The sequence below is a fragment of the Lissotriton vulgaris genome, chromosome 2_1, assembly GCF_964263255.1.
Source record: "Lissotriton vulgaris chromosome 2_1, aLisVul1.2, whole genome shotgun sequence".
In the NCBI taxonomy this organism is placed as follows: Eukaryota; Metazoa; Chordata; class Amphibia; order Caudata; family Salamandridae; genus Lissotriton; species Lissotriton vulgaris.
The window spans coordinates 65,025,512-65,049,979 of NC_141687.1; positions in this window are offsets into that span (position 1 = coordinate 65,025,512).

Below are 24,468 nucleotides of genomic sequence, written 5' to 3' on the forward strand. Positions count from 1 at the left end.
GCTGTAGCACTCTTTGAAAATTAGCGTATTCCTGTCTTTAAATCGCTTAAAATCGCTAAGAGTTGTATTCGATCTTAGTCTGAAAACGTTTTGAGATTTAAGAAAATAAGACTTCAGACTTAACTAAGATGGCCGCCAAAAACGTCTGTGATGCGCGATGACATGCGCGATGACGTGTGACCAGAATGCACTTCTTGTAAACAGAGGCAGCGCGACTCGAGAGATGCTTCACGAGCAATGGGACTCGAGGAATGCCTCGTGAGGATTGATTCCACAGTGCTCGAGGTGAGCTTTTAAAAGTAAACAACGAGGGAAAAGTACTCTGAATGAAGAGTGTATTTGTAATTAATGCCTTGAAAAACGGTACCGCTCGATAATGCGGTCGAAAGAATAAATGCAGAGCTTTAAAAGGCAGTACCGCTCGATAATGCGGTCGAAAGTTTAAATGCAAATGCAAAGCAGGTAAAGTTGAATAACTTACGTTTGAGATGTAAGTATCACAAATTGATGATGATGATAAAGAAATAGGTACTGTTAGTCGACAGGAACTCCTTACATCTGATGAAACTCCATACTTTTCAGAGAAGTTACTGTCGGTAGGAAGAATCCGATTTTGCATAAAAGAGGAAATAAGGTAAACGAGTGAACGCTGTCTTCCACACTGCACTGCTCCCGACGTCGCCAATAATTGTGTAGTAATTGCGACTACACAAAGAGTAGGTTCAAGTAGGTTTATTGAGGAAGAACAGCTTAACAACCACAGCCAGTCAGGTGTCCTCATCCAGCATACATCGACCAGTACAACTCGAAGGGAAACATTCCAAGGCAAGCACTCTACTGAGTGACATAGAGAAGTTCTACATGACATCGTGTAATGGAATGACATAGTGGAATACCACACATACAAAAGTATATTTAAGCAGAAGAAAGAAGAACTGAGGCGTTCAGCCTGGGATGATCTGAAGAGAGCAAGCTCCCTCAAGGAATCGAAAAGCTTCTGGGAAGTTATAAATTGCCCATTATATAATGGAGAGATGGGCAGGATGGGTTCCCTGATTTTGGGGGATGTTTGCAAAGCCAACTTTGCGGCCATATTTAATCATAAAGGACGCCACTTTGAGTTCCCCAGTGAGGAGTTGCCCCAAGATCTAACCTCAGCCTCTCACCTAAGTGCGCCAATCTCAGTACTTAAGATCGAGGAAGCCACAGCTAAAGGAGTTAGCATGAAAGCCCCTGGCCTGGATGGAGTGACATTGGTTCTGTTTTTAAACTAATCCTAATCTGTGGGTCCCATTATTGACCAACGTGTTGAAAGCAGTGGTGACCGGCCCTATCCCGGCATCTTGGAAGGAGGCCATAGTAGTCCCTGTGTTTAAAAAAGGTAATGGATATGACCCTTCCTGTCACAGGCCAATCTCCCTTATTGATGCCACAGCGAAGTTGTTGGGAAGGGGTGTCTTCGCTCGACTTGAAACTTGGGCGACAGGCACAGAGGTGATCGCAAGATCACAGTCTGGCTTTAGGAGGGGGATGGGCCCTACTGAACAGTGCCTTAAATTATTGTCCCTGATTACGGGTAAGTACATGAAGGCCAGTATGGGTTCAATTCATCTGGTCATGGACTTGTCCAGTCCTTTTGATACTGTAAATCAGGATAAGCTGTGGACACTCATGTGGAAAATGGGAGTTGAGGAACCTTTTATTTCTCTTCTCCGCAGGCTCCATGCTTCTACATCCTAACGATGGACCCTTCCTACTAACAGCACCTGACCTCCTTTTTTCCCCATCAAAATGTATCTTCCCCTCAAATTACAATTGGGGTTTGTGTGCACACTGACTGGCATCCACCGTTACTGTGCCTATTCCCTGGGGAACTAAATTGAAATGAACAACCGCAAAGGTGCACCACAAAGTTCTTCAAACAACAATATTATTGATATAATAAGTCGCGAAAGGTTGATGTTTTCTTATTTTTCAAAGTTCTTTATTTTCAATCTTTAACACCATACAGCCGACGCGTTTCGTCCCAATGGGACTTCTTTAGGGCTTGTAAATTGGAAGAGAATGCTTCCAAGTAAATCCTCAAAGGAGAAGTTCCGTGCGGCTCCTTCCACAATATTAAAATCTCATAAGTGATGGGAACCTGGACTGAAACATCTAACTTATCAACGTCTGGTATAGATGCAAACTGTGAGTGATATGGATATGGTTGTATATAAGCTCTGCCACGAATTAACCGAAATCCGTAGTCCGATCAGCCCAGATCTGATCGGACTGCGGATTTTGGTTAAGGTGAAGGCTCTGCGGACAACCCCCACTACAGGACGATTTAATACGATCGACCTACTGTCTTCCAGTGCCGATATCCTTGCCCGAGTGGTTTACAATATTGGATATCCTGAGGACATTAGAAACCGAGACAGATTACCCTGATTATTTATAAACCCCTTATCCAATTCGTGGCAAAGCTTATATACAACCATATGATATCCGTATCACTCACAGTTTGCATCTATACCAGACGATGATAAGTCGTATTAGATGTTTCAGTCCAGGTTCTCATCACTTATGAGATTTTAATATTGTGGAAGGAGCCGCATGGAACTTCTTCCAATTTACAAGCCCTGAAGAAGTCCCATTGGGACGAAACGCGTCGGCTGTATGGTGTTAAAGATTGAAAATAAAGAACTTTGAAAAATAAGAAAACATCAACCTTTCGCGACTTATTATATCAATAATATTGTTGTTTGAAGAACTTTGTGGTGCACCTTTGCGGTTGTTCACTCCATGCTTCTACATCTGAAACTATTAGATATAGAGCCCACGGTAAAAAAAACTAGGCCTATTACATCGACAGAAGGTGTCCGGCAGGAATGCATCTTAGCTCCTTTTCTCTTTATACTTTACACCAATGGCCTTAATGCTTTCTTGTCAGATAAAGAACTTGACTGTGCACGCATTGGGGGCACTCAGGTCCTGCTACTCTCTTATGCGGATGATACTGTTTTAAAGACTCTGACAGCAAATGGCCTTTAAAAATCTCTTAATGGATTTGCTGATTTTATGTTGTCACTTGACCTAAAGGTTAATTTTACTAAATCATATGTTATGGTGTGTGGGCCTAAAATGACTAAAACTAGAAACTATGCTGTGGGTGCAAAGAGGATTGATAAAATGAATAATTTTAATTACCTAGGGAGCCTTTTTAACAATAAGCTGAATTGGGCTTCACTTGTTATTACAAGGATGCACAATGTAGGTAGAGTGGTTGAGGGGCTTTGCGGGCACAGTTTGCCTGCAAATTGTGACAAAAACTGCTGACCGAGCTAGTTACACTCTATAAAGCCAAATGCGTACCTATAACAACATATGAAGCAAGCATATAGGGTATCATAACAGCCGCCAGTTGCAAATCATGGAAAACAAATTCATAGAAAGGCTATTGATGATTTCAAATAGCGCCCCCACAAGCTTTTGTCATTTTGAGTTGGGGCTTGACTTTGTAGAGGATTGTATAAACATCGCCCCCTTACTATTACGGGGCAAAATTTGGTTGTAGGAAGAGTTGGTGTTCTCCAGAGAGAATAAAAAAAACGTGCGGGAAATGCTGCAACTACTGGTCTAATGGAGACTATAAGATTGAGAGAAAATTACTAGGAGAGGCCACACACCTTTATCTGGATTACCACGTAGCACAAATACGTGATGACTGGAATTTTCCTTTTTAATACTTTGGACTACTGGTTAAATTAAACTCTTTGAAAAAATTAGCCCTGACGAAGTCTGTGGTTGTTACCACGAAAGACGAAACACGTGTTGGCTAGGACCGTGTGTGAAGAACAGCAGTAAATAAGAAAAATAAATGAAGAATATAAGAAGACTGCGTCAATTTTGATTTACTGTGGACATTGATTCTTGTGGGATTTAGCTCAGGATACACTCGAGTTCTGTTGTTCATAGTAGTGGAGTTTTCCATACTATTTGGTTGATGGTAGATGGCCATCACCTTAGCCTTTGAGCTTGGAGATTGTGATTTACCCTACTAATACCAACCCTGCGCAATTGACTCCCAGCCATCTGTTCGTTAGTGTATTAAACTCGATGGCACTCAAACTATCCCTTGGCTCCCATTTGTCAGAGTTAGCTTTTAAAAGTTAGGTCTAGGACATTATTTTGGCTGCCCAGCCAGTATCAATGAGAATGCAAAAAATATCATAAAAGAGGCACATTCCACAGGGGTAAACACTTGCCACTCTCAACCTGAGATAGCAGTCACCCTTTGTTTGTTCCCCGCTCAGCAGAAATGTTATTTCACGTTCACTACAGATATCCAGACACACTATTACTTAACTCCATGGCTGCTAAGGGACCCCCCCTCCCCCCGTCATGAGTGCAGCTCCGCTGTGCCTCATGACGAGCTGAGCTCGTCATGAGCATGGAAGGAGTTAACAAGATTCTGTCTACTCACCCTGCATTTCTTAGTGGTGTTTCCGAAACAAACTGGGTGGGCAGACAATTTGGTACCCTGCCCTTGGGACAATTTGGTGGCCCAAAACGAAACCGCACTTTATGCTATTTTGCACTCTTTACAAAGAGCTTAGAAGAACATTTTTGTTCCAATTTTAACAGAAATGAGGCCATGTTCCTATATTAATGGTTTTACCTACGTGCACTCTTTGGCTACAGTTGATATATGCACTAGGGTTTCCAACTACATTAAAGTTACAATGGCTATTAGGAAACAGTATAAGTAGTTTTAGCTGAATCTGATTAGCTAGATTCATCTATATACAGCCTAGTTCCCCCATGAACCAAATAGTGTGTCTAGTTAAAGATTGAATTTTAAGGATTGTATATTTCTTTTTCTATTTTCATTTCTTTTTTAATAATTGAATTGTATGAATTGCCTATTACGCTGTTTTGTAAATAGGTCAGTCAAATTATAACTTGTATTCAAGATTTTATGCACTTTTATGGTTCTCTTTTTAAAACCGAATAGAGTTACTTTGACCTGAGCTGACTCATGTCAAGTTGAAATCTTCTCCCTCCCGCTTTGTAATTTACCTTTCTCTTGTTTAAGGAACAAAGTTGCAGCAGTACATAGTCTTCAATAGAGGCAGCTATCGATCAGGGGTGGTGGGGTGGGGGAAAGGGGGAACGAGGGAGGGGGGCAATTATTTTTAAAAATAGCACTTACCTCTTTACCGCCGTCCGCCACCTCTTCTTAGTCCGTCCTTCTCCCAGCAGGAAGCACACGGCCTCCCAGAATTCCTTGGCCAATCACAAGGCCGCCTTAGCAGCATTGTGATTGGTCTGAGCACTGTGGTTCGGTGTTCGGCCAAGGGCTGGCAGGCTGTGCATGTTCTACACCTAGGCTGTAATACAGCCAGGGTGGAGAACATTCAGAGTTGAAGCTTTGGCCAGCCTGAGACGGCTGTCCAAAAGGTCATGCGCACTTTAGGTGCTGCCACCACTCCTCCACCTGTGACATGTGGACCCCATCCCCGCCCACCTGGCATCAGCTGCAAGCTGAATACAAAAAACTGAATGATAATAACAAATGTTATTATCATTTTATTTTTTGTATTCAGCTAGCAGCTGAAGCAGTGGGGCGACGCTCCTCCGCCTTAGCAGAGAAGCCGCCACTGATGTTAATTAGATTGTATCATGCTTTTCTTGGTTTCTCTGTGAATGTTTATCTACGTATGTTCCTTGAGGAGCTGAATAACAAACCTCTGACCTGTGAGAAGAACACACTGTCTGAACTGTATCATCCTATTACAAGATGCCCTTTGAAGGTCATGCATCAGAGACTTCCATTGGGTGATGGTTGGGAAGAAGACAAGCTGGTTCATCAGAAAGCACTCAGTGCTGATTGGTGCTCTTCATGAGACCACAGGGGGTTGCTCCTCACTGTAAGAATTGTATGAGTTTAGTTGTGCATTGTGCAGTGCAAGTGGGTTGTAAATGCCCTCTGCAGTCTTCTCTCATGAGCTGTATTTCCCAGGCTCCTGCACGAGAGAGTTAGACTCCTGGATAGCTCCATTCGCATGCACTTGACTCACTCTTCCTTTGATTCCGCCTTTAGAGGCTTTACTTGCTGACACCATTTGCTTGACTTCTCCCCAACTCACCAACTACCCAGTTTAGCAGATTAGGGAATTTCCCTTTATGGGGAAACTGTGCCTGCTTCCATTTGTTCCATGACAACTTTACACTGTGTGTTTGTATTTACAATTTTGAATTACTGTGAGTTATACCAACAATTTCATTCATGTTTTGATTAGTGATTTACAATTAATTTGGATGACTTGAGTTTGTAATTTTGCTAATCTGCAATAAACTATTATGGTTTGCAAATCTACTATTCTTTTTCATTAATATGGTGCCCAATGTGCTTCACTGTAATTGATCTGTTGAGTCACACCTCAACCCAGGACTCAAGGTCCATCCGCTTGAGTGCAGCTTGTGCTTGGTTTTCACCAAATATCTGCACGGTGCAAATCGAGCTGCAACAGAAGACTCAGGGTGGGCCCTCTCCAAAAAGCACTGGGGAAGATTTACAGCCACTGAATTCACTGTCATTGATGCACGAATTTGATTGTGCCAGACAGAATGTGAGGATTTCCATTTTGCACCGGGTAGGCCTAGTTACAGAGCTGATGCTTTGTGGACCAGATGCTGGTCTGGAAACATTATGGGGGCTATTTACAAGAAAATTAATTTGGCAACGTCGCACTCCTACATTTTCAAAATGCAGGGATGCTCCATATTTACAAAAATACGGCACACCCCTGCATTTCCTGTAGTGCTGGCGCATTAAAAGCTGCCTAGCGCCAGTGCAGGCAGCCTGCTGCCATGTTTGCAAGGGTGCCTGTGCTGCAGGGGCAATAGTTTATGTGCAGGAAGGGACCCTTTCCTGCACATACACAATCAATAACGGGGATTTGCTCTTCACATAGAAAGGACAAAAAAACGAGGAGAAAATATTTTCTCTTCGTATCGCCATCCTAAGACTGGTCTTAGTTTTTGGCGCTGTCCCATCCTTGCAAATCTAGGCCATTGTAATAAAGCAATGGGAGTTGCATTTGAACGCCCCCAGCAACACCCATTGCCTGCCCCATTGTCGCAGCGGACTGCTGCGGTAAGGAGCATATTTACAAGGTGGCGTTAAGCCTAATTATGTGGCCCAGCACCACATTGCAAATATGGGGAATGGCGCATGCCACCAGAGCATTATAAAAAAGTGACTTTTCGGTGACGCTATGGGCTTGTAAATATGCCCCTTTGTTTGTAGCGACCCCTCTATCACTTTCTTTCCCAACCACCCATTGGCCAAGAAAACAAAAGTCCAAAGGGATGTGTTTACATTTTGCTGCCAGTAAACTATAATCTGTTGAGATTAAAGTGCTGCATGTACAGATCTGCTTTTTTGATTTCTAAAAGTGAAAAATACAAATAAAAAATGGCTCAATCCTAAATATACGTTATTACCAATGTGCACGTTTACAGGATGTTTCCTCGAGTCATTGCTTCCTCAAAACAAATAAATGACCTCTTGTGTTCATAAATTTACAAAGCGCTGACTGCAGGGAAACCATACAATAGCTCCCAACTCGCCCAATGTTTAAAAAGTAATGCATTTCATGTAGGCCTTTAGAAGGTTTGAAGGTGGCCTTCAGTGTGGAAGATTTCAGGTGTATTGACATGTGCAAGACACATTTGTCTTTCACTGTCTTGATTTTGTTGGTGTTGCGGATGAAAGGCGGAGCCCCTCACGGGATGGAATAGGATAGTTTCAGTAGTCCACACAGGGTTGGCATCTGAAAGCACATCGGATAATTCACCTTAAGGAGTCTTGGGCCCAGACTTACTAGGGCGTTTATTGCCTTGGGTCGCGCAAGGTGGCAGAAGGCAAACCAAGCCCTTGGGTCAGATCTACTAAACCAAGCAAAGCCCCCTGTTTGGGTCTGAATGGATAGACCAATCAGGAGTAATGCAGGGCAGAGCTAGTCGCTGCCTTGCGTTACTCTGAGTTGGGAAGCCGTTCCATGGGTTGAGTGAGGGCATCCAATAAATCTACTCATGGAGTTTGGGGCGTTCCCAGATTTACTAAGAATACTAAACCTGAGGCTGTGTCAAAATAGTGGATGTATGTCGTTACAACGCATACTTTTACAACACATACCTTTACAACGCATTTTTAACATTGCAACATCCATTACAACGCATTCCATGACAACGCATGCCATTACAACGAATTCTTTGAAACTACCTTTACATCGCATTCCACTACAACGCATACTACATTTACAACGCATACCATTACATTGCATGTATGGTAAGTATTGGATAGTGTAAGGGTAAAAATTACTATTCTAACTCCAGGGGGTGCAACAGTAGGGTAGGTGTTGGATAGTGTAGGTATGCGTTGTAATGGTATGTGTTGTAATGACTGTGTTGTAATGACATGCGTTGTAGTGGTATGCGTTGTAGTGAAATGCGTTGTAATGGTATGCGTTGTAATGGATGTTGCGTTGTAAAAGTTTCGCTGTAAAGGTAGTGCGTTGTAAAAGTTGCGTTGTAAGTGGTTTCCCCAAAATAGTACGCCATCTCAACTGAGGCATAACGAGGAGAAATAGGTTTATTTATCCATGTTATTTCATTTTTCTACATGTACTACATTCTGCAGCTCACGTAGAAAGATGTTGTTTTCGCTTCCTGCAAGAAAACAATCCTGCTTGTATTGGATGCACCCTTGCACCATGGCGCAAGGGTGTCTGCATTGGCACTAGGCTGCACTCAATGAGCCGCGCACAGAGTGAGCGGAAATGCACCATTTATTAGGGAATATGGGGACTTCCTGCTCCCTCCATTTTACGCGTCGTGGCCCAGTGCAGCATGTTGGCTTCCTGTGTTTTTAAATCTGGGCCTTGGAATCCTGCAGATGAAAGGTGGAGAACCTCACAGGATGTGGTGGGAGAGTGGTGGCACACCACTGCTGGCATCCGGGAGCACGGCAGAGAGCTCTCATTGACGGTTCTTGCAAAGTAGCCGCGGCTGGTAGTAAAGATGGAGCCACCCAATATGAAGGGCCGAAAACTCATTACAAGGCAAATGGCAAAGGAATCCCACATCTTCAAGCCCTAATGGTGAGAGCGAGACTGGAATTAACATCTCAAACCACTGGGATCAGAATTTAAAAGGTGTGATCATCATTATTGCTTTTAATAAGTTGTGCCATTTAAAATTGGGCTTATCATTTTGGGTTTGGCACTTTGTGCACCGAAATCTGCATATACCAGTATTTAAATGGGATTTTCTCTGGCAAAATGTAGCCGGGGGAATTACAATGCATAACACTACCACAGCACTTTTATTCCAGATGTCTGTAGTAACAATACTTTATACATAGATTAGAAATGAATGGGACACTCGTACTGAGGGCCTTTGTGTGGGATCTAATTTCTCTCTGACTAGATCTGAGATCAAAAGCAGCTAGAAGTTAGAGGATCTAGTGAATCTGGATAGTGGCAGTGGCAGCACTAGGGATAAGGGTGGAACTGAGAGCACAGCATTAAGGGAGCAACAGAGGAGCTTCTGGGAGGTCAATAATAAAAAAGGCAGACTGTGATGGACGGGGAAAGCAACATATGACCCGGCGCGGGTGGAAGCAACAAAGATACCCCAAGGGATTGGGAGGTACGTGCACAGAGAGGAGATACATACACTCCCATGGGGTGCTCCACAAAAAAGAAAAATACAGTTTTCTAAAAGTGAGCAGTAGAAAGATACAAGTCAGCCAACCAAAATGATGGTAAAGAGTAACCCTAAGCAGAGTTCCCAGAGTTGCACTACGCGAGACTCCGCAAAGTGCCAAAAAAACTCTGCCGTACTACGCGGAGCTACGCAAGCGGCTGAGTATGATACAAAAATGCAGTTCGCAGTGATTGCACAGTGCCAGATGCTTGTCCGCACTGTGCAATCATTGCTTGCAGCACCATTCACAGTGCAAGTGGTTCCTGCTTTCCTTTTCTGCTGCTCGAGTAGATTTTTACTCGAGCAGCAGCTTTCTCAACGCGAACGGGCAGTTTCTCAACGCGAGCTGTCAAGAGCATACGCGACCACTTGCAATGAGAAATCTGACTCCCCGTGTTGAGAAATATCACCAGGATATTGATTTTCCATGCTCACGCTCGCCAACTTGATGTTTACGATCGCAAACGAGGTAAAGTCTTGCTGGGAGGTTAATTTTCCTCCCTCGCGGTCGCCAACTTGACGTTGACAAACGTGACCAAGGAAAAAAACTCCACTCCGCAACGCAAAGCTGAGTTTTTCAAAACTCTGCAATCTCCGCGTGACGGAGAGTGCAGAAAACTCTGCAAACTCAGTTGTAGCAGCACTAGTGGGATGGGCATGCGCAGACGTGGGTCCCTTGCTCGCTGTGCCATTGTATTTAAGCTAGCCTGGCTGATGAGGGATGTTAACCTGAAACCAGTCCCAGGATACTTGTTTTCAGTCCAGGGAAGACCTGGCTTGGCAGTTGGGCTGGACTGTTCCCATGTGAAGCAGGGTAAAGACTAATTGGCATATGGCTCGGTCCAAAATGGTGTGGCATAGTGAGCAAAAGAACAATGGATTTAACCCAGATCTCTTGACTGGGGTGAATGCTTGATTCATTAATCATTCCGTTCAACATTTGATGCTGCAACACATTTCGTGCTAAGCGTGATGGGTATGCCCAGACGTGGGCCCCTTGCCAGCTGTGTCACTGGATTCAAGCTAGCCTGGCTAATGAGGGATGTTACCCTGAAACCTGTCCAGGATGCTTGTTTCCGGTCCAGAGAGGACCTGGCTTGGCAGTTCAGGCTGGACTGTTCTCATGGGGAGCAGGGTCTAAACTGATATGCATATGTCTGGGTCAAACTGCTGGGTCAAACAGAGGTGGCATAGTAAGCAAAGGAACATTGGATTTTACCCAGATCTCTTGACTGTGGGTGAATGTTTGATTCATTCAGCATTCTGTCCATCATTTGATGCTGCAGTACTTTTCACCGTAAGTGGGATGGGTATGCCCAGACATGGGTCCTTTGCTCGCTGTGCCACTGGATTCAAGCTAGCCTGGCTGATGAGGGGTATTACCCTAAAACCGGTCCAAGGAGGCTTGGTTCGTGTCCAGGCTCAGCGGTTCAGGCTGGACTGTTGCAATGTAATGCAGGGTCAAGACTGATTTGCATATGTCTGGGTTCAAACTGGGGTGGGGTAGTGAGCAAAAGAACGATGAATTTAACCCAGATCTCTTGACTGGGGGTGACTGTTTTCTTTATTCGGCATTCCATCAATCACCTTTGCTGCAGCACAAGCAGTAATCATTTCATTGTGTCTTTGAATCAGTGAATTAATGTGATCATTCATAAAGCACCCGGATACCTCAGAAAAAAAAGTGTCCCGTCACTGAGGGTAGAAACCGGACTCACAGATACAGTTAGAAACTTAGGGCCACATGTACAAAGGTAATAGTTTGCGATTAACAAATAGCCAATCTTTGCGATTCGCTATTTGCTGATCACCAACACCAATGTACAAATGTGTTTTTGACCCATTTTGCAATTCCCATTGGGTCTCAAATAGACCTACCTCATGAATGTTAATGTGGAAGGCCACAGCCTAGTGGGAATCGCTAAATTCACAGAGATGGTAGCCTGCTGGGGTCAGCAGACCACCATGTCTGTTGTGTGTGACTGCATTTAAATAAAGCGATTGTTTTTTATAAAATTCTGCCTGTTTTCCTTAAAGAAAAACGGGATGTGGTTAAAAAAATGAAAAGTTTCTTTTAATTTTTTAAGCGTAAGCAAGTGGTCTGTGGGACCATTGCCTGCTCTTAAAAAATGCTTTTACAAAGATTCTCAAATTGCGAGTGGGTAACCTACTTAAAGTAGGTGGTAAAAATGCAAATGTTTTGCGACAGCATTTTTGTTGCAAAACATTCTTGCATACCAATTTGATTCTGTCTTAGGAAGGGACGCCCTAAGCACGCCCCTTTCTAAAAACTAAATGGCAAACCCAATTTGCAATTTGGTAACAGGTTACAGAATCATACACAGGGCTTTGCACTTGTAAAGCAGCCCATTTGCGTTTGCAAAACAGGCTGATATTGAGAATCGGCTCGTTTAAGACTACAAAAAGCCTTTGTACATCTGGCCCTTAGTTCACCTGTTATATTATGGCATCAAACAAACTTCTGTTGAAGCCCAGAACTGTGTGTGCTGCTGCAGTTCGTACCTGCAGTCTGTGTAAAGGATGTTTTTATGCTTGATTTTACCATAAACGTTAACTGGTCTTGTAACTGACTATTTCTTCTGCAGTGCTCCACCTTTTTTAAACAAACTGCATCCTAACCCTTTCTGTAATATGTCATTAAGATTCAGAGACTTTTCTATTCTCAACACACTTATCCTTAAGATGTCTCCTATGTCTTTAAAATGATTGAAAATATGCTCCTTATGGTCCATGTTAATACAGACGCAGTGGCGGCCTCCACATATAAAAAGTGGTGGGTTGGGGGAAGGTGTGCGGGTGGGAGCGTGGGAGGGGCGCAAGGGATGGGGAGGCGAGGGACTGTCTAAAATAATTATAAAAAAACGTATTTGCTGCCGGCCGACTCCCGCATTGCGCCTCGGTGCTGTGACTTTCTTGTCTGAGCAGAAACTGTGACTATGTCACAGACTCCCTGTCCAATCCCCACGCTGCGGAGCAGCATGGGAATTGGCCTCAGTGGGCTGGAAAGACACTCCGCTCAGGCCAGGGACAGGGGCGGCTCTAGGCTCATGGCGACCCTGGGCAGGGAGCGTAGGTAGGGGGCCCGGAAGAGAGGGTCCGGGCGGGGCAGAGCGCGGAGGCTAGTGAAGAGGGGGGATCAGGGTGTTTGGAAGTGGAACAGAGCTGGAGGCCGCCAAATCCCTGCCAGGGGCCGCCACGCAAATATGTATCCATCCTCAGAGGATTATTATATTAAGGATATATATTGGCGTGGTGGCCCCTGGGGCTTGGTGGCCCTGTGCAGGTGCACAGCTTGCACATGCCTAAGGCCGCTCCTGCCAGGGAGTCTGTGGGGTTTCTCTAACCCGGCTGTTCAGTACAGCCCGGTTACAGAAACCTAAGTGCACATGTGTATTTTGGTCGGCCTGAGATGGCTGGCCGAACACACATGGGCACTTCTGGAGTGCATGAAGCACTTCTCCTCCACCCTCCCATGCCTCGGCCCGACCCTTCCTAAACACGCTGGCTGAGCCAGCTGTTTAAAAATAAAACAATAAAGAGATATCATTTTATTTTTTTGCTGCTGGATCTGAGCCAGTGGGGCGACGATCCTCCGCCATTGCGGAGCAGCCGCCAATGTGCAGATGTTTATATGCTTTTTAACTACCGTCTGTCTCTGTTTTGCACTTTTAGTGTAATTGTATTTTATAATGTTTACGTAAGTGTTTTATTTCACGAGTTTCTGTTGTCTCCGGTCTAAGTTCATACTTTCCAAAGATTGTTTTTAAAAAGCAATAAATCATGGCTAGGCGCCTGAGGGGAAGCTGGAGCCTTGTTCCGGATAGGTCTTCTGCACACGGCTTTCAGGCACTTTTAGCACCACAAATATGTACCTAAAAGGGTTTTCTTAAAGCAGCGTATTTTTTCTTGTGAGTCACATGTTTGCATCATTCATGTGGACAAAACGTATCAGAACATGAGCGTAATGTCTTTACACGTGTGCAAAAACATGTTTGTGAAGGCGCTGATGCCTTTTGCGAACAACTGAAATAGATAGTGCAAATATAAAAGAAATGGGCCCTTAACGGTATGGAGAACTGAGGACGATGCAGCTAAGATATGGGGGAAGATTCTTTACAATGGAACCGTTACAACGCGGTACCGTTACAACGCAGGATTTACAACGAAAGTCGTTACAACGACTTTCGCTGGAGGGCGCTCTAGGATAGGGGATAGTTTAATTTACTATCCAACACCTTCCCTACTATCCACGGGGACTGGAGTTGGAATAGTAAATTAAACTATTCACTATCCAGTGCCCCCCAACGCAAGTCGTTGTAACGACTTGCGTTGTAAAACCTGCATCGTAACGGTACGCGTTGTAACGGTACGTGTTGTACCACCATACATCCTAAGATATGCATGGGTCATTAGCACTTGCACACCTTCAGATGATGCGCCCTTGGCAGCACGGTTACATGCTGTGTGCATAGGTGAGTGCGGAGTGTTTATTACCCGAGTCCAGGGTTGCAAGTTTCTGAGTTCCCTCCGTCTCCCGGGTTTAGATTATTTTCTATCCTTAGTGGTACATTTTGTGTGGGTGACTTACACGCTTTGTCACTGGGCGTGGGGGGGCAATTTGGATAGGTATTTATAGAGCGCAAACGTTCGCTCCGGAGGGAGCGTCATGGCGCTGACAAACCAAAGACCAAATCACAAGGAAGATAGTGAGGGGCTAGATGGCTGCTTTAGTCCAGTCATCAGGGAGATTAAAAATCCACGTTTTGAGGTGTTTCCTAAACGGCTTTTCAAGCGTCTGAAGTCTGAGATGCCTTGGCATGTTGTTCCAGGCTTTAATAGCCAGGGTACTAAGTGTTTTACCGCCTTTCGACTTCAGATTGAATTTGGAGGGGGTCATAAGATTTCTTGCGCAGATCTGAGGGAGCGGCCCGGTGTGTAGTGGGGGAAGCGGCTTGACAGGTATGCAGGACCGGATTTGTTGAAGGCTCGGAAAGCTACAATGAGAATTTTAAAAAGTATTCTTTTATGCAAGGGGAGCCAATGTAAGGTTTTCAGAGCAGAGGAGATTGAGGATTTGCGAGGGAGTTTAAGGACAAGGCGCGCAGCAGTGTGCAAGACGCTTTGAAGTTTCAATCGGGTGGACTTTTTGGTCCCAGCAAGGAGACCGTTGCAGTAGTCTACTCGAGAGAGTATGAGGGCTACCGCGATGGTCTTTCTTGAGTCGAGCGGGAGGAAGTCGAAAAACTTTCTCAGGGACTTTATGATGCCGAAGCATTTGCCTGCTACGGTCGTGGCGTGGATATCGAAAAAGAGATCGGAATCAAAAATAACTCCGAGGTTTCTGGCTGATGAAACTGTCTGAGGGGGGGCAGCGGAATTATCAGGCCACCACAAGGCGGGGCAGAAAGAAGCGTTCTTACCAATGGGCAGTATCTCGGTTTTATTAGAGTTGCATCGGAGATGGTTGACATCCATCCATTGAAAGACCGCAGTGAGACAGTGCTTAAGGTTGAGTTCGGCCATATTTGAATTGTCATCGATGGGGATGACAAGCTGGGTATCGTCGGCATAAGACGTGACAGTTATGCCGAACGATTCTACCAGGGTAAGCAGAGGGATGAGATATATATTAAAAAGGAGGGGACTCAGAATGGAGCCCTGGGGAACTCCACAGGAGACCTTTTTTTCTTTCGAATGGAAGGAACCTAGTGTGACAGTTTGAGACCTGTCACAGAGGAAAGAACTAATCCAAGCTAGGGCAGAGTTCGTAACGCCGATGTCCTTGAGTCTGTTAAGCAGAATGGAGTGGGAAATGGTATCGAATGCTGCCGTGAGGTCAAGAAGGATCAGGATGGCCTTCTTCCTTTGATCTTGGAGGATTTTGATGGTATCGGTCAGCTCGATCAGGGCGGTTTCGGTAGAGTGTTTAGGCCGAAAACCAGATTGTTGGGGGTGAAGGAGATTATGGGTGTCAAGGAAGGACTTGAGCTCCTTGTGGACTAGTTGTTCGGTTATTTTGCCTAGTGCAGGTAGCAAGGTGATGGGACGGAGGTTAGTTAGGTCGGAGGGGGGTTTGTTTGCCTTTTTCATGAGAGGTTTAACCACCCCTTTTTTCCAAGAGAGGGGAACAGAACCAGTTTTGAGGGAGAGATTGACTATTTCATTAATGATAGGATTGACCTCATCAATGATGATGTGGAGGATCTTGGGAGGACAAGGGTCGGAAGGGGAGCCAGATTTGCATGAAAGGATTGCTTCTCTGGTCTGAGTCAAGGTCACCGGGGTGAAGTGGTTGAGACTGTTGACATTTGGGCGGGGGTGGTTAGGATCAAAGATTGAGTGCGCAGGGGGGGGAGGTGGGAAGTTTTTATGAATGGAGGAGATTTTATCATCAAATTATTCAGAAATCTTATCACACAGCTCTTGGGAAGGGGGGATTTCTGGTTGAAGAGCTTTTGGTTTGGTGAAAGATTTTACTATGGAAAAGAGAGTTTTTTGTTTTTGACTGGCCTCTTTGATGGCATTTACATAGTAGGTTCTTTTTGCTGATTTGATTGTTGAGAGATAATTCTTCCTTTGTCGGATGTAGTAATTACGATCGTCATTGTTGTAGGATCTACGCCATTTGCGTTCCGCTTTCCTGCAGAGTAGGTGTGCGGCAGTTAGATCAGGGGTGTACCAGGGAGCTTTAATTTTCGATTTCTTAGGGGAATTGTCTTTATTATTCGGAGGGCATCGTTTTGCGATTTCGTGGGAGAGCCAGTTGTTGAGGCATACGGCGTCAGTGTCGATGTTGCCAGAAAAAGGGGGGGCAGTGGTAGGGGAGAAAGGATGGGAACTGAAGCTTTTCTCGACGGTTTTCCAATTAGTGGAGTGAATGGGTTGGCGAGTGCGTTTTTTGCAGATAGACGGAGTGACGTTTGAAATGTGAAAAGGGATCAAACAGTGGTCAGTCCAGATTTGGGGGGTGGGGGACAAGGTGGTGATAGACGGGAAATTGGAACAAACCCCATCCAAAGTGTGACCAAGGGAATGAGTGGGCAATTTGACGCTTTGTTGCAGATTGAAGATGTCCAATGTCTGCAGAAAATTTCTAGTCAGGGGGTCGGAAGATTTTTCGAGATGTAGGTTAAAATCGCCCAAGAGGGTGAAATGGGGGTAGCGGAGTAAGAAGTGTCCAAGGGCGTCCTGAAGAGAGTCAAGAAACTTAGCTGCGTTGCCGGGAGGGCGGTAGATCAGGCCCCCGGAGAAGGAAAGGGTTTGACTAAGTTTAATGGAGAAACCTAGCCCCTCTGTATCGGTAAGAGGGTCGAGGCAGAAGGTGTGGCAGCTAAAGGAGTTCCTCAGGATGAAAGCGACACCTCCTCCTCTACCTTTCTGTCTATCCTGCCTGTGAAAGGAGTAGCCAGGGGGGAGGGCGATGGCTATGTCTGGGTTACTGTCCTCAGTAAGCCAGGTCTCTGTGATGAAGAGACAGTCTAGGTCAAGGTCGATGATAAGGTCGTGAATATCCTGACTATGTTTACACAATGACCTAGCGTTTACCAGACCGCCTGTAAAGTGCGGACTAATGGGGGAGGTTGGCTGTTTGGTAGCGAAGTTGAGGGTCCATCGACAATTGTTACAGCTGGTGGAGCCGAATACTTTAGCGAGATCTAGCTTGCAGGGGCAGTCAGATCTGTGTCGGAGTTTGAGGAGGTCGTTGGGAGCATACCTGATGGTTAGAGGATTTTGGGCAGGGGTTCCTGCGCCTGGCGCGGTCTTGGCGCGGACGGGCGCAGACGGGCTTGCCTTAGGTGCGCCTTCGGCGCGCAAACGGCGCTCCCGCTGCGCTCGTCCGCTGCGCGTCCTATGCATGCACATTTATGTTGGAAGGCGGGGGCGTGGCCTCAGAAGGGGCGGAGTCTGCGTGCACGCCGGTGGCTATGGCGGCTGCAGGTGAAGAGAACTGAAGGGCGCGCTGCAGCCAATGAGGATAGCTGTGCGCGAGCGCTACGTTGTGCTTTATGATTAAAAGCAATTTAGAAGTGACACCACACAAAAACAGTGATTTTAAAACAGCAAAGTACCTCCAGATCCCGGCTTCCGCCTCAGGACTGGGACAAGTTTTGACGAGTTGCCGCTGAAGGTCAGCGGTTTAAGTACTGATCAGGGGGCGTGGCCTCAGAAGGGGCGGAGTCTGCGTGCACGCCGGTGGCTATGGCGGCTGCAGGTGAAGAGAACTGAAGGGCGCGCTGCAGCCAATGAGGATAGCTGTGCGCGAGCGCTACGTTGTGCTTTATGATTAAAAGCAATTTAGAAGTGACACCACACAAAAACAGTGATTTTAAAACAGCAAAGTACCTCCAGATCCCGGCTTCCGCCTCAGGACTGGGACAAGGTTTGACGAGTTGCCGCTGAAGGTCAGCGGTTTAAGTACTGATCAGGGGGCGTGGCCTCAGAAGGGGCGGAGTCTGCGTGCACGCCGGTGGCTATGGCGGCTGCAGGTGAAGAGAACTGAAGGGCGCGCTGCAGCCAATGAGGATAGCTGTGCGCGAGCGCTACGTTGTGCTTTATGATTAAAAGCAATTTAGAAGTGACACCACACAAAAACAGTGATTTTAAAACAGCAAAGTACCTCCAGATCCCGGCTTCCGCCTCAGGACTGGGACAAGGTTTGACGAGTTGCCGCTGAAGGTCAGCGGTTTAAGTACTGATCAGGGGGCGTGGCCTCAGAAGGGGCGGAGTCTGCGTGCACGCCGGTGGCTATGGCGGCTGCAGGTGAAGAGAACTGAAGGGCGCGCTGCAGCCAATGAGGATAGCTGTGCGCGAGCGCTACGTTGTGCTTTATGATTAAAAGCAATTTAGAAGTGACACCACACAAAAACAGTGATTTTAAAACAGCAAAGTACCTCCAGATCCCGGCTTCCGCCTCAGGACTGGGACAAGGTTTGCACCTTGTCAACAAGGTTATGAGCAAAGCGCTTGGAACACACAGTGCAGTGATAAGGCCGCTCTCGTGTGTGTGTTCTTTGATGCAGCACAAGGGTTGTCCTTTGAGAAAAGCACTTCTCGCACACAGTGCAATGATAAGGTCTCTCTCCGGTGTGTTTTCTTAGGTGCTGTAGTAAATACTTCTTTTGATTGAAGGTCTTCTCACACATGGTGCAGTGATATGGTCTCTCTCCGGTGTGTATTAGTTCGTGCTTTAGTAGAGTTGCCTTTTGATTGAAGCTCTTCTCACACATGGTGCAGTGATAAGGCTTTTCTGCTGTGTGTGTGCGTTGATGCTCATGGAGAATTTGCTTTTGAGTGAAGCTCTTCGCACATACAGTACAGTGATAAGGCCTCTCTCCTGTGTGTACCCTTTGATGAGGCCTCTCTCCTGTGTGTATGCTTTGAGTGGGCCTCTCTACTGTGTGTACGCTTTGATGAGGCCTCTCTTCTGTGTGTAAACTTTGGGGCCGTACAAGGCCTTTCTTATAAGCAAAGCACTTGGAACACACAGTGCAGTGATGAGGCTGCTCTCCAGTGTGTGTTCCTTGATGCTGTAAAAAAGTTGCCTTTTGAGTGAAACACTTTTTACACGTATCGCAGGGATATGGCCTGAGGCTGGTGTGTCCTTTTTTGTGCCACACAAGAAGTGTCTCATTGATAAATTCTTTGTCACACACATTACAAGCAAAGCGTCTCTCCCTCATGTACATTCGGCGCCGTTTTTGAAAGTAGATATTTTGAGTAAAATTCATCTCGCCTCCGGAACCTTTATGGCTTTCTTTCCCATTCATACTTTCTAGATGCGATTGTTGTGCTGGGGTAGCTTCGAACGGGAATAAATGGGATTTTGTATTTCCTCTCTCCATTGAGTCTTCATCTGCAGTATTTGTATCCAGTCCTAGGAATGATGGAGGCACAGACTGACGCTCATCAGGACAGGGAGGTTCTAGCTTGTACTTTTGATCTGAACCCGGTGCATCTGCACAGGTCTGTTCTAGCTTGTCTTTCTGCTCTGGTTCCTGTGCTTCAGGATGCATAGATTCTAGCTCGTAGTTCACGTTTGGATCCTGCGCATGAGGGAGTTCCTGCTTCAAGCATAGGTGTTGCTGGAGGCACTGGGTTTGTTGTGACTCCACACCACCAAAAGAAAACAGCCCAGACTCTAAGTGTTCGTCTGATGACATCCCATCAGGTGACACTGGTTGTAGTCTGCGGTTCTCCTGGGGATCTTGGAAATCAAAACACATCAATTCTTCTTCCAAGTGATCATCAGGTCCTTTCCCATCTGGTAGTGTGGGTTGTATACAGTGGTTTTGCTGTGGTTCGTGTCCTTCTGGAAATAGCAGGTGTGAGCAGAGTTTCTGTTTTTGGTCCCAGCTATTAGCAGACAATGGGGATAGTTCTTGCCTCAGGGGCTCATCTGGTTCCCTCTTTTCTGGGAAGGCTGACTGTACTCTCTGGTCTTGCTGTGGTGTCTGCCCATCAACAAATTCGTACTGAAGACACCGATTTGTCCCCAGTGATCTGCCTGGAGGATCTGTCTGAGGGCACCTAGATAGAGCACAATCCAGCTGTAGTCCACTTCCATCTGGAAACCCAGGTTGCAAGCACTGGTCTCGCTGCGACTCGTGTACATCTGGAAACCCTGGTTGAAAGCACTGGTCTCGCTTCGACTCGTGTACCTCTGTAAAATCAGGTTGAAAGCACGGGTCCTGCTGTGACTCGTGTACATTTGGAAACGCTGGTTGCATGCACTGATCCTGCTGCTGAAAAAGTGGTGAAGTGCAGGGCAGCAACTCACCTTGCTGCGCTGCGTCACTATGAGAGGGCAGGAAATGCGTCATAATTAAGGCATACGGTGCATTCCTGACGTCCCCCCTGCGCTGGCGCACAATGGGCTGCCTAGCGCCAATGCACGCACCCTTCACCATGGTGTGTTGTACAGCCAGGAGGAGAACAGTCCCAGGCTCCCAGGCACTGTCTGTGTGACAAACCAGGCCGCTCAGACCAATCACTGCACTGCTGTCATGCTGGGCAGCAGCATTGTGATTGGCTTAGGGAAGTCTGGGAACCTGTGTGCTGGCGGGAGTCAGGAGCAGAAGAGGATGGAGGAGAGGCATCTGCCGTACACAGCCAAGTAGCTAAGTGATCTTTTATTTTTACTTCTCAAGCGAGCCCTTCCCCCACCGGGACACACCTCCCCCCCCCCAGACCCCCCCCCCCACAGCTGGCTCACCACTTATGGTCACCAACAGCCGCCACTGGAATTACTCATGATTTTTAAGATGAAATGGTGGACCAAAATACACTGTAGAACAAAAAACAAATGCAAATGTAAGAATTTTGAAACCTTTGCGTGGTTGTTGCAATACACGAAGCTTCACAAGCAATACCAGAAGACTGCAAAGAAAAAAACTACAACTTTGCACAACTCTTCCATTGCCACAGTGCCAAAAATGGCTATTTGGAGCTATATTTCTTTGTTGTTGAATTAATAAGAAGAGTCACACTTTGACATTAAAGTTATATGTCTGCGTGAAAGCACCTATGAAGTTTTAGGTTCTTATCACAGACAGGGTGCATTGCCCTGGGCTGGGCCGCGGCACATCATCACTGGGAGCAGAGTGGGTCAGTGAGTGCTGTCACCCTGAATCCACTGCTCCCATGCACAGCTGCAGAACTGTGCCTGTCTGTGGACAGCACTTTAGTAAAAGGTCCCTTTCACTGCAGTAGGGGCACCCGGCCTGCATGTGAAAGGGAGGCAGAGAGTGCCCTGCAGGCAGGTGAAGTGAGTGACTGCATCAGCCTGTGTGGAATGTCTAGGTAGTGCATAGGAACCCTTTGTCCCACCTTTCAATGTGCACCCACAGCCAGTGCCCCCCTCCACAGGTCTGGGTAGTATGGAGAAACAATCACCACACCAGTAAAGAGGTGGTTGAAGAGCTTTATTCGCCAGAGCCCGAACTGCATCAGGAACAAACTTCAACTGTTCGGGATCCACAGCAAACCCCCCAACATTCCACACATAAGAGAACTAAGGACACGGAACCCTAAAGGATGTAAAAGGTAAATGTAGAGGTACTTGTATAGCGCACGACTACCCGGAGGTCTCTCTGCACTTGTACAAATACCGCTGAGGAACCCTTCCTGGCCTTTCCTTGTGAAGTGCCCACTCCTGGGCACCCCCCAAGGTGAAGCCAGGCATCCTAGCGTTGTAGGGGGTCATTGTGGAGATTAAGCAAGCTACTGCCCAGAGTTGCAGCGTGGGACCCCATGGTTAGAGTAGGCACCGAGGCGAGAATTATCAGGTCCGAGGAAATTGAGCCAAGACCCACCAAGGCGGGAATTGAACCCTGGTCCCGGGCCAGTCTTCTGCTTCAGGGTCTGCCACTCTAACCATTGAGCCACACAGATCACCACAAGCTCCTTTACCCCTGCACCTTCATCTGTAATATGGTGTAAGCCAGAGGCAAAGAGTTTTCTCATTTGCATGTGGTCACACCCCAAGGAAAATAAAAGAATGACTTCTTACGATCGTGCTACGTGCAATCTGGATCACTGACAAAATATCGACCTCCAAAAAATCGACCTACAGTAATATCGAGTCTAAAATATCGAGGGCAAGAATATCGCCATCCTATCTACAACATGGTAAGTACAAAAATATCGAAAAAATAATATATATGTTAAAAATATCGATGTTAAAAATATCGTTTTTTTTCTTTTAAAATATAAATGTAAAATAAATTAAATAACACTAATAAATATAATATACATAGTTAAGAGTATCTACTAATATTTAAAATTAATTAATAATACATATATAATAAATATTAAATATTAATTAAATATATACTGTAAATATATAATATATATGTTCTGAACAATATGTTGTAATAATTATTTTACTAACTTATAAATTATTAAAATATATTCTAAATTACAAATAAATTTACAAACATAAAACAATAACATAAATAAAATGTACAAAACAAAAAATTAAATATACTTTTAATATTTTTACAATTAATTATATAAAATGTTGGATAGCGTAGGGGTAAAAATTACTATTCCCACTCCAGAGAGTGCAACAGTAGGGAAAACTTTGGATAGCGTAGAAGTAAACATTACTATTCCCACTACAGAGAGTGCAACAGTAGGGAAAGCGTTTGATAGCGTAGGAGTATAAATTACTATTCCCACTCCACAGAGTGCCACAGTAGGGAAAGCGTTGGATAGCGAAGGAGTAAAAATTACTAATCCCACTCCAGAGAGTGCAACAGTAGGGAAAACTTTGGATAGCGTAGGGGTGAAAATTACTATTGCCACTCCAGAGAGTGCAACAGTAGGGAAAGCGTTGGATAGCGTAGGAGTAAAACTTACTATTCCCACTCCAGAGAGTGCATCAGTAGGGAAAGCGTTGGATAGCGTAGGAGTAAAAATTACTATTCCCACTCCAGAGAGTGCAACAGTAGGGAAAGCGTTGGATAGCGTAGGGGTAAAAATTACTATTCCCACTCCAGAGAGTGCAACAGTAAGGAAAGCATTGGATAGCGTAGGAGTAACAATTACTATTCCCACTCCAGAGAGTGCAACAGTAGGGAATGCGTTGGATACCGTAGGGGTAAAAATTACTATTCCCACTCCAGAGAGTGCAACAATAGGGAAAGCGTTGGATAGCGTAGGGGTAAAATTTACTATTCCCACTCCAGAGAGTGCAACAGTAGGGAAAACTTTGGATAGCGTAGAAGTAAACATTACTATTCCCACTACAGAGAGTGCAACAGTAGGGAAAGCGTTTGATAGCGTAGGAGTATAAATTACTATTCCCACTCCACAGAGTGCCACAGTAGGGAAAGCGTTGGATAGCGAAGGAGTAAAAATTACTAATCCCACTCCAGAGAGTGCAACAGTAGGGAAAACTTTGGATAGCGTAGAAGTAAACATTACTATTCCCACTACAGAGAGTGCAACAGTAGGGAAAGCGTTTGATAGCGTAGGAGTATAAATTACTATTCCCACTCCACAGAGTGCCACAGTAGGGAAAGCGTTGGATAGCGAAGGAGTAAAAATTACTAATCCCACTCCAGAGAGTGCAACAGTAGGGAAAGCATTGGATAGCGTAGGGGTGAAAATTACTATTGCCACTCCAGAGAGTGCAACAGTAGGGAAAGCGTTGGATAGCGTAGGAGTAAAACTTACTATTCCCACTCCAGAGAGTGCATCAGTAGGGAAAGCGTTGGATAGCGTAGGAGTAAAAATTACTATTCCCACTCCAGAGAGTGCAACAGTAGGGAAAGCGTTGGATAGCGTAGGGGTAAAAATTACTATTCCCACTCCAGAGAGTGCAACAGTAAGGAAAGCATTGGATAGCGTAGGAGTAACAATTACTATTCCCACTCCAGAGAGTGCAACAGTAGGGAATGCGTTGGATACCGTAGGGGTAAAAATTACTATTCCCACTCCAGAGAGTGCAACAGTAGGGAAAGCGTTGGATAGCGTAGGAGTAAAAATTACTATTCCCACTCCAGAGAGTGCATCAGTAGGGAAAGCGTTGGATAGCATAGGAGTAAAAATTACTATTCCCACTCCTGAGAGTGCAACAGTAGGGAAAGCGTTGGATAGCGTAGGGGTAAAAATTACTATTCCCACTCCAGAGAGTGCAACAGTAGGGAAAGCTTTGGACAGCGTAGGGATAAAAATTACTATTCC